Source organism: Peromyscus leucopus, chromosome 6, assembly GCF_004664715.2.
Source record: "Peromyscus leucopus breed LL Stock chromosome 6, UCI_PerLeu_2.1, whole genome shotgun sequence".
Lineage (NCBI taxonomy): Eukaryota > Metazoa > Chordata > Mammalia > Rodentia > Cricetidae > Peromyscus > Peromyscus leucopus.
The window spans coordinates 111,698,408-111,709,535 of NC_051068.1; the positions used below are offsets into that span (position 1 = coordinate 111,698,408).

The 11,128-nt window shown below is 36.5% G+C and overlaps 1 non-coding gene across 1 annotated transcript; it reads right to left on the reverse strand.

Moving 5' to 3' along the window:
• Positions 1-10,178: 10,178 nt before the first annotated feature.
• On the reverse strand, positions 10,179-10,282 carry LOC114683780. Its single transcript, XR_003733204.1, has one exon. It is a non-coding gene; the product is annotated as a U6 spliceosomal RNA (small nuclear RNA).
• Positions 10,283-11,128: the final 846 nt, after the last annotated feature.

The window sequence follows — 11,128 nt, forward strand, 5'->3', positions numbered from 1 at the left end:
CCCAAGCACAGTTTCCGCTCCATCCCAGTCTATACCCATATCTCCTCTCTCCCCCAGATCTACTCTTTCTGTTTCCCATTAGAAAAGAGCAGATCTCCCAGGGATATCAACCAAACATGGCACAATGAGTTATAATAATACTAGGCATAAACCCTCATATCAAGGCTGGACAAGGCAACCCAGTAGGAGGAAAGGGGCCCCAAACTCACAGAGATAACCCCAACTCTCACTGTTAGGAATCCTTTAAAACACCATGCTACATAGCCATAGCATATATGCAGAGGACCTAGGTCAGACACATACAGGTTCCTGATTATTGCTTCAGTTCTCTGAGCTCCTATGAGCCCTGCTTAGTTGACACTGTGGGCCATGTTCTTGTGGAGTCCTCAACCCCTCTGGCTCCTACATCCCTTCCTCCTCCTCTCCCATGAGGTTTCCTGAGCTCTACCTAATGTTTGGGTGTGTGTCTCTGCTTCAGCTTCCACCAGTTGCATGATGAAGCCTCTTAGTTGATGACTGAGCTAGGCTCCAGTCTATGAGGACAGAGGATACCAGTAGGAATCATTTCACTGACTTTTGTTGTTGATGTTGCATTGTTTAGTTTTCCTAATAATTGCTTTTCTGACTGGTGTGTGATGGGATCTCTATGTAGCTTTGATTTGCATGTCTCTGGTGGCTTGTGGTGTTGAATATTTTCCATATTATTTTGTAATTTATATTTCATCTTTAGAGAACTATCTGTTCATTTCATTGTTTATTCACTGGATTTTAATTCTTCCAGGTTTGTTGTTGTCTTTATATTTTAGATGTCAATCTTCTCTTAGATGTACAGCCAAGATTTGGCCTAATTTTTTATTCCATCTCTTTACTTCTCTCAATCATTATGTTTGTTGTTCAGAAGCTTCTGAGTTTCTTCAATTCCCATTTCTCCATTGTTGGTATCGTTTCCTGAGCCCTTAGAGTGCTAATCATTGTAGTGGGTAGCCATTCCAGCTTTGATCTGGAAGTTCCAACCCCCATTGAGGCTTCGGTAACTGTCACACCTACAAGGCAGGGCCAAGAGAGGACCCTGAAGACCGCAGATCTGGATCTCTTAGTGCCTGGACCCTGGACACTGTAGGTAGACCAAGCAGAGTCCTCCAGAGAACATTGCTGGACTGCGCTACACCTTTACCAGACTCTGTAAACTATCCATTCACTTGTAAGTTACTCCACAAAATAAACTTCCCTTTTAACTACGTGGAGTGGCCTTAATAATTTCACCAATAAATCATGGTATCCTCTTCTATCTTGAAATGTTTCCTACATTTCCTCTAATACCACACAGTTTTATGTCTCACATTAAACACGTTGATCCCAATGAACTTGGTTATTAAATAAGGCATGAGTTAAGGGTTGGATTTCATTCTTTACATGAATATCCAGTTTACCAATACTGCCTTTTCTCCAGTACATTTTTGGTATATTTGTCAAAAGTTATATTTCTGAAGCTGTGTTAATTTACATCTCCATCTTCTTTTCCACTGATCTATTTGTCTTGGTTTGTGCCAGTACATTTTCATTTCTATGGCTTTGTAATATTACTTGAAAATAGATACTCTGATACTTTTATGCTGAATATACAGAGTGGGTTCATGAAGAGACAGTTGTTAACCTCAAAAAGTAAAAAGGGTACTTATTAAAAATCTAGGGCATAACCTAGAACAAAGGACTATATGCTTTCCATGAAGGTAGAAACAACAGATAGAAACTGATGGAAATTCGTCCAAATAAGTAAGCTTGAGAAAGAAGCGAAGAACCATTAATAAACACATATTTTTGAGTGTTTGGAAGTACATTATCTCAGTAAAGGCATAGAGCTGAAGGGAGAATTGAGGGTTAGACTGAGACTTATGATTCACCTGTATTGATGTGTCTGTGTAGAATAAGAGGAACCAGCAATAACTGACTACTACACCTGGTATTCAGAAGCTGAGTGTGTGTGTATGTGTGTGTATAATGTTACATATTTATTCTATAAAGGATATCATCAAACTCTTTTTCAATTATGTTAAAATGAATCTTTCTGCCTTTTATATGCATATCTAAAGGGCATTTCTTTTCCAGTAAAATAGTTTTTTCCAATATAATCATTTTTGTTATTGTTAGATGAGGAATAAACTCAGTTTGATTGAAGCTGAATTTAATGCATAGTATATAGACACAAAGACAATATAGAAACAGTTAATGATTAGTATTCATGTGCTAATTTGTGAGAAAAAGGGTTATACCATTATAGTTTCATTTTCAAAGCATGGGATTACTTACAAAGTAACATATTTCAAAAGCCCAGAAAGTTTTACATCAAATAATTGCCCATTTTCTGTATTGATAATTATTTTATATAATTTTTTGGAAATGATCAATTAAAGCATTGGGTTTTTATTTGTGTGAGCTTATTATTTCACTGTTTTTTGGAAATAATTTTTTATTTAAATTTTTTTTTCATTTTACCTACCAACCACTGCTTTCCCTCCCCCCCATTTACTCCTCATAGGGGGTAAAGCCTCCCTTGGGTAGTCGACACAGGCTGGCACACCAAGTTGGGGCCAGACCTAGCTCCTCCTTGCTGCATCAAGGCTGAGTAAGGCTTCACACTATCGAGAATGGGCTCTAAAAAGCCAGGTCATGTACCTGGGATAGGTCTGGTCCCATTGTCTGAAATAACCTTTATTAGAAGATATCATGTTTTAAATTTTACAAAGACCAGGCAAAATAACACATGTGGGGTAGGAGAGACAGCTTTCAACTTACAACACCCATGCCTGGCAGCTCATGCCTGTCTGTGACTCCAACTCCAAGACATCTGACACCCAAATCTAGCCTCTAGAAGTAATTGCACTCATATCCACATACCAGTATCCCAAAATGTCAAACTGTAAAATGGCATATAAGAAAAAAATAGAAAATGTTTTATTAATAACATCATACATGAACATTAACTAAACAATAACCTTATACTATGATTTATCAATAAAATTCCATTTCATTTCTCACTTCAATTTTTTTTATAATAGTATGTAATCCTTAGAGATTTCATTAAGCATTTGCATTGCATCTCATTATTCTACTTGAAAATTTGATATTTTAAATTATGCATTAATGGAGAATTGTACCATTCCAACAAACAAAATAAGAGGATGAATATACTACAATTTAGCTATAATCAAAATTGGGTAGTTCTTTCACAAAGTGAGAATTCCTGGGGGATGTATTTCTTAGTGTATACCACAAATTGCCATTTTAAGTGGCTTTTACTTTTTTTTATTTTTTATTTTAATAATAGCATCACCATCTACTCTTCAAGAGAAGGCATGGCAAATAACAAGGATGTGCTTGGTGCTCTTGGTGGCCAGACATGGTGTCAGATTCCCCCTGGCATTACATTTTAAACAGAAAAGAAATGTATGTTTTGTACAGTCATAAATACAATTATAAAATTAGGAAATAATAATCCTTGACAGTTGAATCCCCAGGGACATTGATTCATTGTCCATCCTAATAAAAATGGCCATCCTTGTGATTGCCACCCCTCAGTCACATTTTTTTCCTTTTCTGCCATGATTTCAGATCAGCCACATGAGACAGAGCTGCTCTCCCCACACATCCTTCCAGTGTCCATTGGCAGCCAAATTCTTCACACAGTTAAATGCACAAGAAGCCTAAGCTGCCAGAAGCCATCGCTGGAAAGATATTTATTCAAAACAAACATTTCAATATACCTTGCCAACCTCCAGCATGACCTGCACAAGAAAACACAAGTTGATATCCCAGGTGTACTGCATTCTAGTAAGATTTCAGAAAAGCATTTAACTTGCCACTTCAAATCCTTCATGCAATAAAACATGGTGCCAATAATACATGAAAGAAGTGAATTTATTTCATTTTCCGAATATCAACTTGCTGCTCCTCCATGAAATCAGAATCAGGATAGTGCTATGATGTAGAGAATGAATGAGAGGATCTATGTAAAAATGTTTGGCAGATACAATAGCACAAACCACACAACAGCTAAAACCATTCTGATGTCCTCTGGGAGGATCTTTTCATCTGTGATTCAATCTTTCAGTTTAAAAATTTGCATTTATTGATAATTTTCTGATTAAATAACTTTATTTATATTCGATGTCTTTCTCTTGGAAAAGATGGCATTTCAATTGTAAATAATTTTGCTCATATAATGAACATACTTTTGATGAAATAAGCAAAACTAATACTTGTACATAAAATATTGGTCTAATTAAACAAAAAGATTATTCATATTTGCCACAAGAAATGGAAGTATTTATAAATTATATTTATTTATTGCAGAGAATTAACTGGTAAGCTTAGTGTCTGTTAATATGAATCATGTTATTTTTCTTTTTTTATAATTTTTTTCTTTTAAAAAAATTTTCTTTCCTTTTAGATACCAAACCCTGCTCCCCCTCCTTCCCCTTCTCCCACCCCTTGCCACCTCCACCCATCCCACCTCCATTCCCTCCTCATAGAGGTTACAGTGTCCTTTGGATAGTCAACACAGGCTGGCACACAAGTTGGGGCTGGCCCTAGCCCCTCCCCCTGTATCAAGGCTGAGTACAAATCATATTATTTTCCATAATTAAGTTTGTCAAAATAAAACCATTTGATTATTGTTAACTATATAAAATAGTTTTGCTTTTGTTTTTAATTCAGACAATAAAAGCATAAATTCTTCAAATAATGGACAAAATCAGGCAATTAATAATCTTTTATAGACTGAGAACACTAGATTTTTGTGAATAAATAAAATCTTCAATTTTAATATCACATGGTATTGCCCATTTTGGACAGAAAAATATTAATCTATATAATAAAGTCTCAGGACAGAAAAATATTAATCTATATAATAAAGTCTCAGTGATGAAGGAAAGGTTTCATTATAAAGACACTGAACTTTAAAACATTTATTTTACTCTTATATTTTATGTGTTTATTTACCTGCACATGTGTAAGTGTACCGAGTGTGTGCCTGGTTCAGCTCGGGTCCAAAAGAGAGTCTGCAGTCCCTGAAACTGCAGTTATAGGCAGTGGGTGGGCTGGCATATGGGTGATAGGAACCACACTGTTGTCCTCTGAAAGAGTCACTGTTCTATTAACTCTTAAGCCATTTCTTTAGCCCTAGAAACTTTTTTTAAAATATACCTAAATTCTGCTGTTGCAGTTTTTGTAACATGTGCTTGTGAACAACAAAAAAGCAAAATAAAATCAAACAAAGGACTTCCAACTACTACTTTCTAGAAACTTAGGGAAGTCAGCACATCTTGTCAGAATTGTGCATCCCAGCTTCCTTTAGTCTGTATTTCACAAGATAGCTCAATAAGCACTCCTTCACTGATGCCACTACTCTGCCTCAGAAACCTGTGCAAGTCATTTGCCATGTCAACATCAGGATGATTTAGAGAATAGCTTCTTTATATTCAACTGACAAAACATGGGGGAATACTGTTGAATAATTATGAATTTGAAATAATTTGAATCATTATGCATCTTTGTAATGAGAATGTTTACAATTGGGGAAGCATCCTATTTTATATAGCTTTAGTGACCTCCACATAAAATGTTCAACATACAATAAAAGTACAAGTACATAGCCGGGCGGTGGTGGTGCATGCCTTTAATCCCAGCACTCGGGAGGCAGAGGTAGGTGGATCTCTGTGAGTTCGAGGCCAGCCTGGTCTCCAAAGCAAGTTCCAGGAAAGGAGCAAAGCTACACAGAGAAACCCTGTTTCGAAAAATCAAAAAAAAAAAAAAAAAAGTACAAGTACAATGCAATTAAAAAATAATTATAAACACAAGAAATTCTTGCTTGCATTGTTTACACAAAGGCAATGGACATAACTTCCAATATCCTCACATTTTTTTTAAATCTACCCTTCCTTATTCTGTTTCATTGACCTATTCTTTCTGTCTTTATATCTTATTGTTGTTGTTTTATGCATCTTGTTGAATTTCTTGGATATGTATATTTAGAGTTGTAATCAAATTTAAAACTGGTCAGTCAGTATTTGTTCATGTTCTTTGCTCCCCCAATTCTACCCTCATTAGATCTTTTACCTGCATATAAATCTTAGGGTCTCTTGACATCAAACATAATTTCTCACCTTAGTTAGGCTCTCTCACTTCAGGTTTTGACTTGATAGACTAAAGTGGTTTATATAGCAGTTCACTAATTATTTCTAAGATGAGTATTTTGCATACATTTCTAACAGTATATTTTTCATTAAGACTTGCATTTATATGTTTTGGAAGTTTGAATTTTTTCTATTTCTGTGTCTCAAGTTATTTTTCAGAAAATATGAAATGTCAATTATTTCTAATATGTATATCATATATGCCTTAAAATTGATTTTGTTTCTCATTGAGGATGTCTCCTCACCTCTGTGAATTTCAGGTGTCCTATGTAGATGTAACCAATCGTCTTATTAAAATAAGAAACACAGAACCAATGTAAGAGAGAAAGCCGAGAGGTCAGAGCTCAGAGCTAAAATCTTACCTCCTGCAGTGCTCCTAACTTCCCCGAGAGAGAGCTTCTTCCTGTTTGTCTGTCTTTAAATAGTCTTTCTGTTCTGCCTTCTCATTGGTTGTAAACCCAACCACATGACTGCCTCATCACTGCCTGTAAGTACCACCCTCCAGGTCTTAAAGGCGTATGTCTCCAATACTGGCTGTATCCCTGAACACACAGAAATCTACCTAGCTCTTTTAACCACCACGCTCTTGCTATGGCTCTAATAGGTCTGACCCCAAGGCAACTTTATTTATTAACATACAATTAAAATCATATTTCATTTTACTGAAGGAGTTTATCAGCTGTAGAAGTTCCCTGGTAGAGTTTTTGGGGTCACTTATGTATACTATCATATCATCTGCAAATAGTGAAAGTTTGACTTCTTCCTTGCCAATTTGTATCCCTTTGATCTCCTTTTCTTGTCTTATTGCTCTAGCTAGAACTTCTAGTACTATATTGAATAAATATGGGGAGAGTGGACAGCCTTGTCTTGTTCCTGAATTTAGTGGTATCGCTTTGAGTTTCTCTCCATTTAATTTGATGTTTGCTGTTGGCTTGCTATAAATTGCTTTTATTATGTTTAGAAATGTTCCTTGTATTCCTATTCTTTCTAAGACCTTTATCATGAAGGGGTGTTGGATTTTGTCAAAGGCTTTTTCAGCATCTAGGGAGATGATCATGTGGTTTTTTTCTTTCAGTTTGTTTATATGGTGTATTACATTGACTGATTTCCGTAGCCCTCCTATACACAAATGATAAAAGGGCTGAGAAAGAAGTCAGAGAAACATCACCCTTTACAATAGCCACAAATAATATAAAATACCTAGGGATAACACTAACTAAACAAGTGAAAGACCTTTTTGATAAGAACTTTAAATCTCTAAAGAAAGAAATTGAAGAAGATATCAGAAAATGGAAGGATCTCCCATGCTCATTGGTAGGTAGGATTAACATAGTAAAAATGGCAATCTTACCAAAAGCAATATACAGATTCAATGCAATCCCCATCAAAATCCCAACACAATTCTTCACAGACTTGGAAAGAAAAATACTCAACTTTATATGGAAAAACAAAAGACCCAGGATAGCTAAAAGAATCCTATATGATAAAGCAACCCTTGGAGCATCACCATCCTGGACCTCAAACTCTACTATAGAGCTATAGTAATAAAAACAGCTTGGTACTGGTATAAAAACAGACATATGGACCAATGGAATCGAATTGAAGACCCTGACATTAATCCATGCACATATGAACACTGGTTTTTGACAAAGGAGCCAAAACCATACAATGGAACAAAGAAAGTATCTTCAACAAATGGTGCTGGCATAACTGGATGTCAATATGTAAAAGATTACAAATAGATCCATATCTGTCGCCATGCACAAAACTCAAGTCCAAGTGGATCAAAGACCTAAACATAAATCCAGTTACACTAAACTTAATAGAAAGGAAAATAGGAAGCACTCTTGAACACATTGGCACTGGAGACCATTTCCTAAATAAAACACGACAGCACAGACCTGAGCACAACCATTAATAAATGGGACCTCTCAAAACTGAGAAGCTTTTGCAGGGCAAAAGACACAGTCAATAAGACAAAAAGACAGCCAACAGATTGGGAAAAGATCTTCACCAACCCCACATCTGACAGAGGATTGATCTCCACAACATATAAAGAACTCAAGAAACTAGACATCAAAGCACTGAACAGTCCAATTAAAAATGGGCTAAAGAGCTAAACAGAGAATTCACAAAACAAGAACTACAAATGGCTGAAAGACATTTAAAGAAATGCTCAACATCCTTAATCATCAGAGAAATGCAAATCAAAACGACTCTGAGATACCACCTTACACCTGTTAGAATGGCTAAGATCAAAAACACCAATGACAACCAATGTTGGAGAGGATGTGGAGCAAAGGGAACACTCCTCCACTGTTGGTGGGAATGTAAACTTGTACAACCACTGTGGAAATCAGTATGGCGGTTTCTCAGAAAATTAGGAATTGAACTACCTCAAGACCCAGCCATACCACTCTTGGGCATATACCCAAAGAATGCTGATTCATACCATAAAGATACATGCTCAGCTATGTTCATAGCAGCACTATTTGTAATAGCCAGAACCTGGAAACAACCTAGATGCCATCAACGGAAGAATGGATGAAAAAATGTGGTACATATACACAATGGAGTACTACTCAGCAGAGAAAAACAATGAAAGCATGAAATTTGCAGGCAAATGGATGGAACTAGAAAAAATCATCCTGAGTGAGGTAACCCAAACCCAGAAAGACAGTTATGGTATGTACTACTCATTGGTGGATTCTAGATATAAAATGAACAATCAGACCACAACCCATAGAACCATAAAGGCTATATATATATATAGCATGGAGGTCCCTAGGACGACTGTGGCATATAATAAATTTCAGTTTTACTCAATTATTGAAAAAAATAGCCAAATGAATGGAAACACATGAACTATGAACCAAAGGCTGAGGGGCTCCCAGCTGGATCAGGCCCTCTGAATAGGTGTGACAGTTGATTGGCTTGATCAGTTTGGCAGGCATCTAGGCAGCGGGACCAAGTCCTGTGCTCAATGCATGAATTGGCTGTTTGAAACCAGGAACTTATGCAGGGACACTTGGCTTAGTCTGGGAGGAAGGGACTGGACCTCCCTGGACTGAGTCTACCAAGTTGATCACAGTCCTCGGGGGAGGACTTGTCCTGGAGGAGGTGGGAATGGAGGGTGGGCTGGGGTAAGGGGAGGGTGTGGGAGGGGGAGAATAGGGGAACCCATGGCTGATATGTAGAACTGAATGGTATTGTAAAATAAAAAATATATATCACAAAAAAAATCATATTTCAGTACAAATAAAATATCACCATATTTCCCCTTTTCTATTTTAATAAAAAGAAAAAAGTCAAAAGGTTATAACTAACAAAAGAAAAACTATATACAAAAGTACAATAACTATATACAATATATACAAGTAACAAATACCTAAACGATGTCTAGTCCATTTGTATTTGACAAAACAGAGAAAATAATTCCCTTATCTATCCTATTTTAGTAAGTCCAAAATGTATCTAATTCACTTTCTATACTAATTAATCTTCAACTATAACTAACTAATCTTCAACTCCCTCAGAGACCCAAGAAGGAAATAATATTAGCTAACAAAAATAAAAACAGGAAATGCACGCAAGCAACTTCCAAAAATTTTGTGAGTTGACAGAAACAGCCAGCTGCCTGGACAGTCACCTGAGGTTTCTCCGCAGTGTTAGGGCATCATCTTCAGCCTATAGGCTTATTGTATCTGACAGACTCATTTGTGAAGTAGGTTGTACACAAGGTCAACAGTTCAATCTCACATTGGGTGAGAGCAGTCCACGTACCAGAAACACCTGAATTCCACTAGTGTCCTGTCATGATTCAGGATTTTAAATTCTGGAAATTGTTGATGGATTTTTTTTTTTTTTTGACGTTTAGCAGAGTGTAATACTGGATGACAGAACTGAGGTTGATCGCTATAATCACATTTCCATGTATTAAACTGTTACATCTTAATTATTTATTAGCTCATTGGTCCAAAAGCATAAAAAAATATGGAACGTTTCATGAATTTGCGTGTCATCCTTGTGCAGGGGCCATGCTAATCTCTGTATCATTCCAATTTTAGTATATGTGCTGCCAAAGTGAGCACTTGTTGATGGTTTTTGAATTCAGCTGTCCATTATTCTTGGCTGTGTATATATGGTTTCATCTCAGCATCCCCTTCTTCTCCACATCCCTCTATTAAATGCCAGTCTACTATTGAGAGGCATGAGCTTTCAGTTGCTGTTCCATTGCACAACAGAAGCCATAGGCCCACTGCCTGTTCAGCTGCCTTCGAAGAAAAGGGCACCGTACCTTTTCCGGATTGTGAAGGTCACTTCAGGGATGGTGCCATATTATCCTGGACTCAGAAGATGCCTTTTGATAAAGCCATAACCACACTTGTTTTGGCAGGAATCGGTAGTCCTTTGTTTCGTGTTCTGTCTGTCCATTTTGTCCTGTTGATTCGAGGATACTTTGTTGTCCAGTGGCTAACTTTTGCCACAATGAAAATTAACTCCATATGCAGTTTCTTCAATGCCCATATTTTCTCTGAAGTAGATTGGTACTGCCAGGAGCCGACATGTCTCAAAAAAGAAAAATTTCTAAGTTATTAAAACATTTTAAATGCCATATTTGGTAGATCTCTGAAGGTTTGAAGATGAACTGTCTAAAATATATCTGCTCAATTTTTAAAACATATCTAATATGACTGCAATTTCTATTGTAATGTCTAACTACTAACTTTCATTTCTTTATATCCTAATAGTTGGTAATAATGTAAAGTATTTAAAACTAGTAATTGTCTTTTTCTTTTCTTTTCTTTCTTTCTTTTTTTTAAACAAGAACCTTAAATCTAATCTCCTTTGCTTAGCCTTTTTCCTAACCCTTGACAACAACTTGTAACCAACCCCCCTAAATAATGAAAATTATCCCAGACCCAAAACCCATTAAA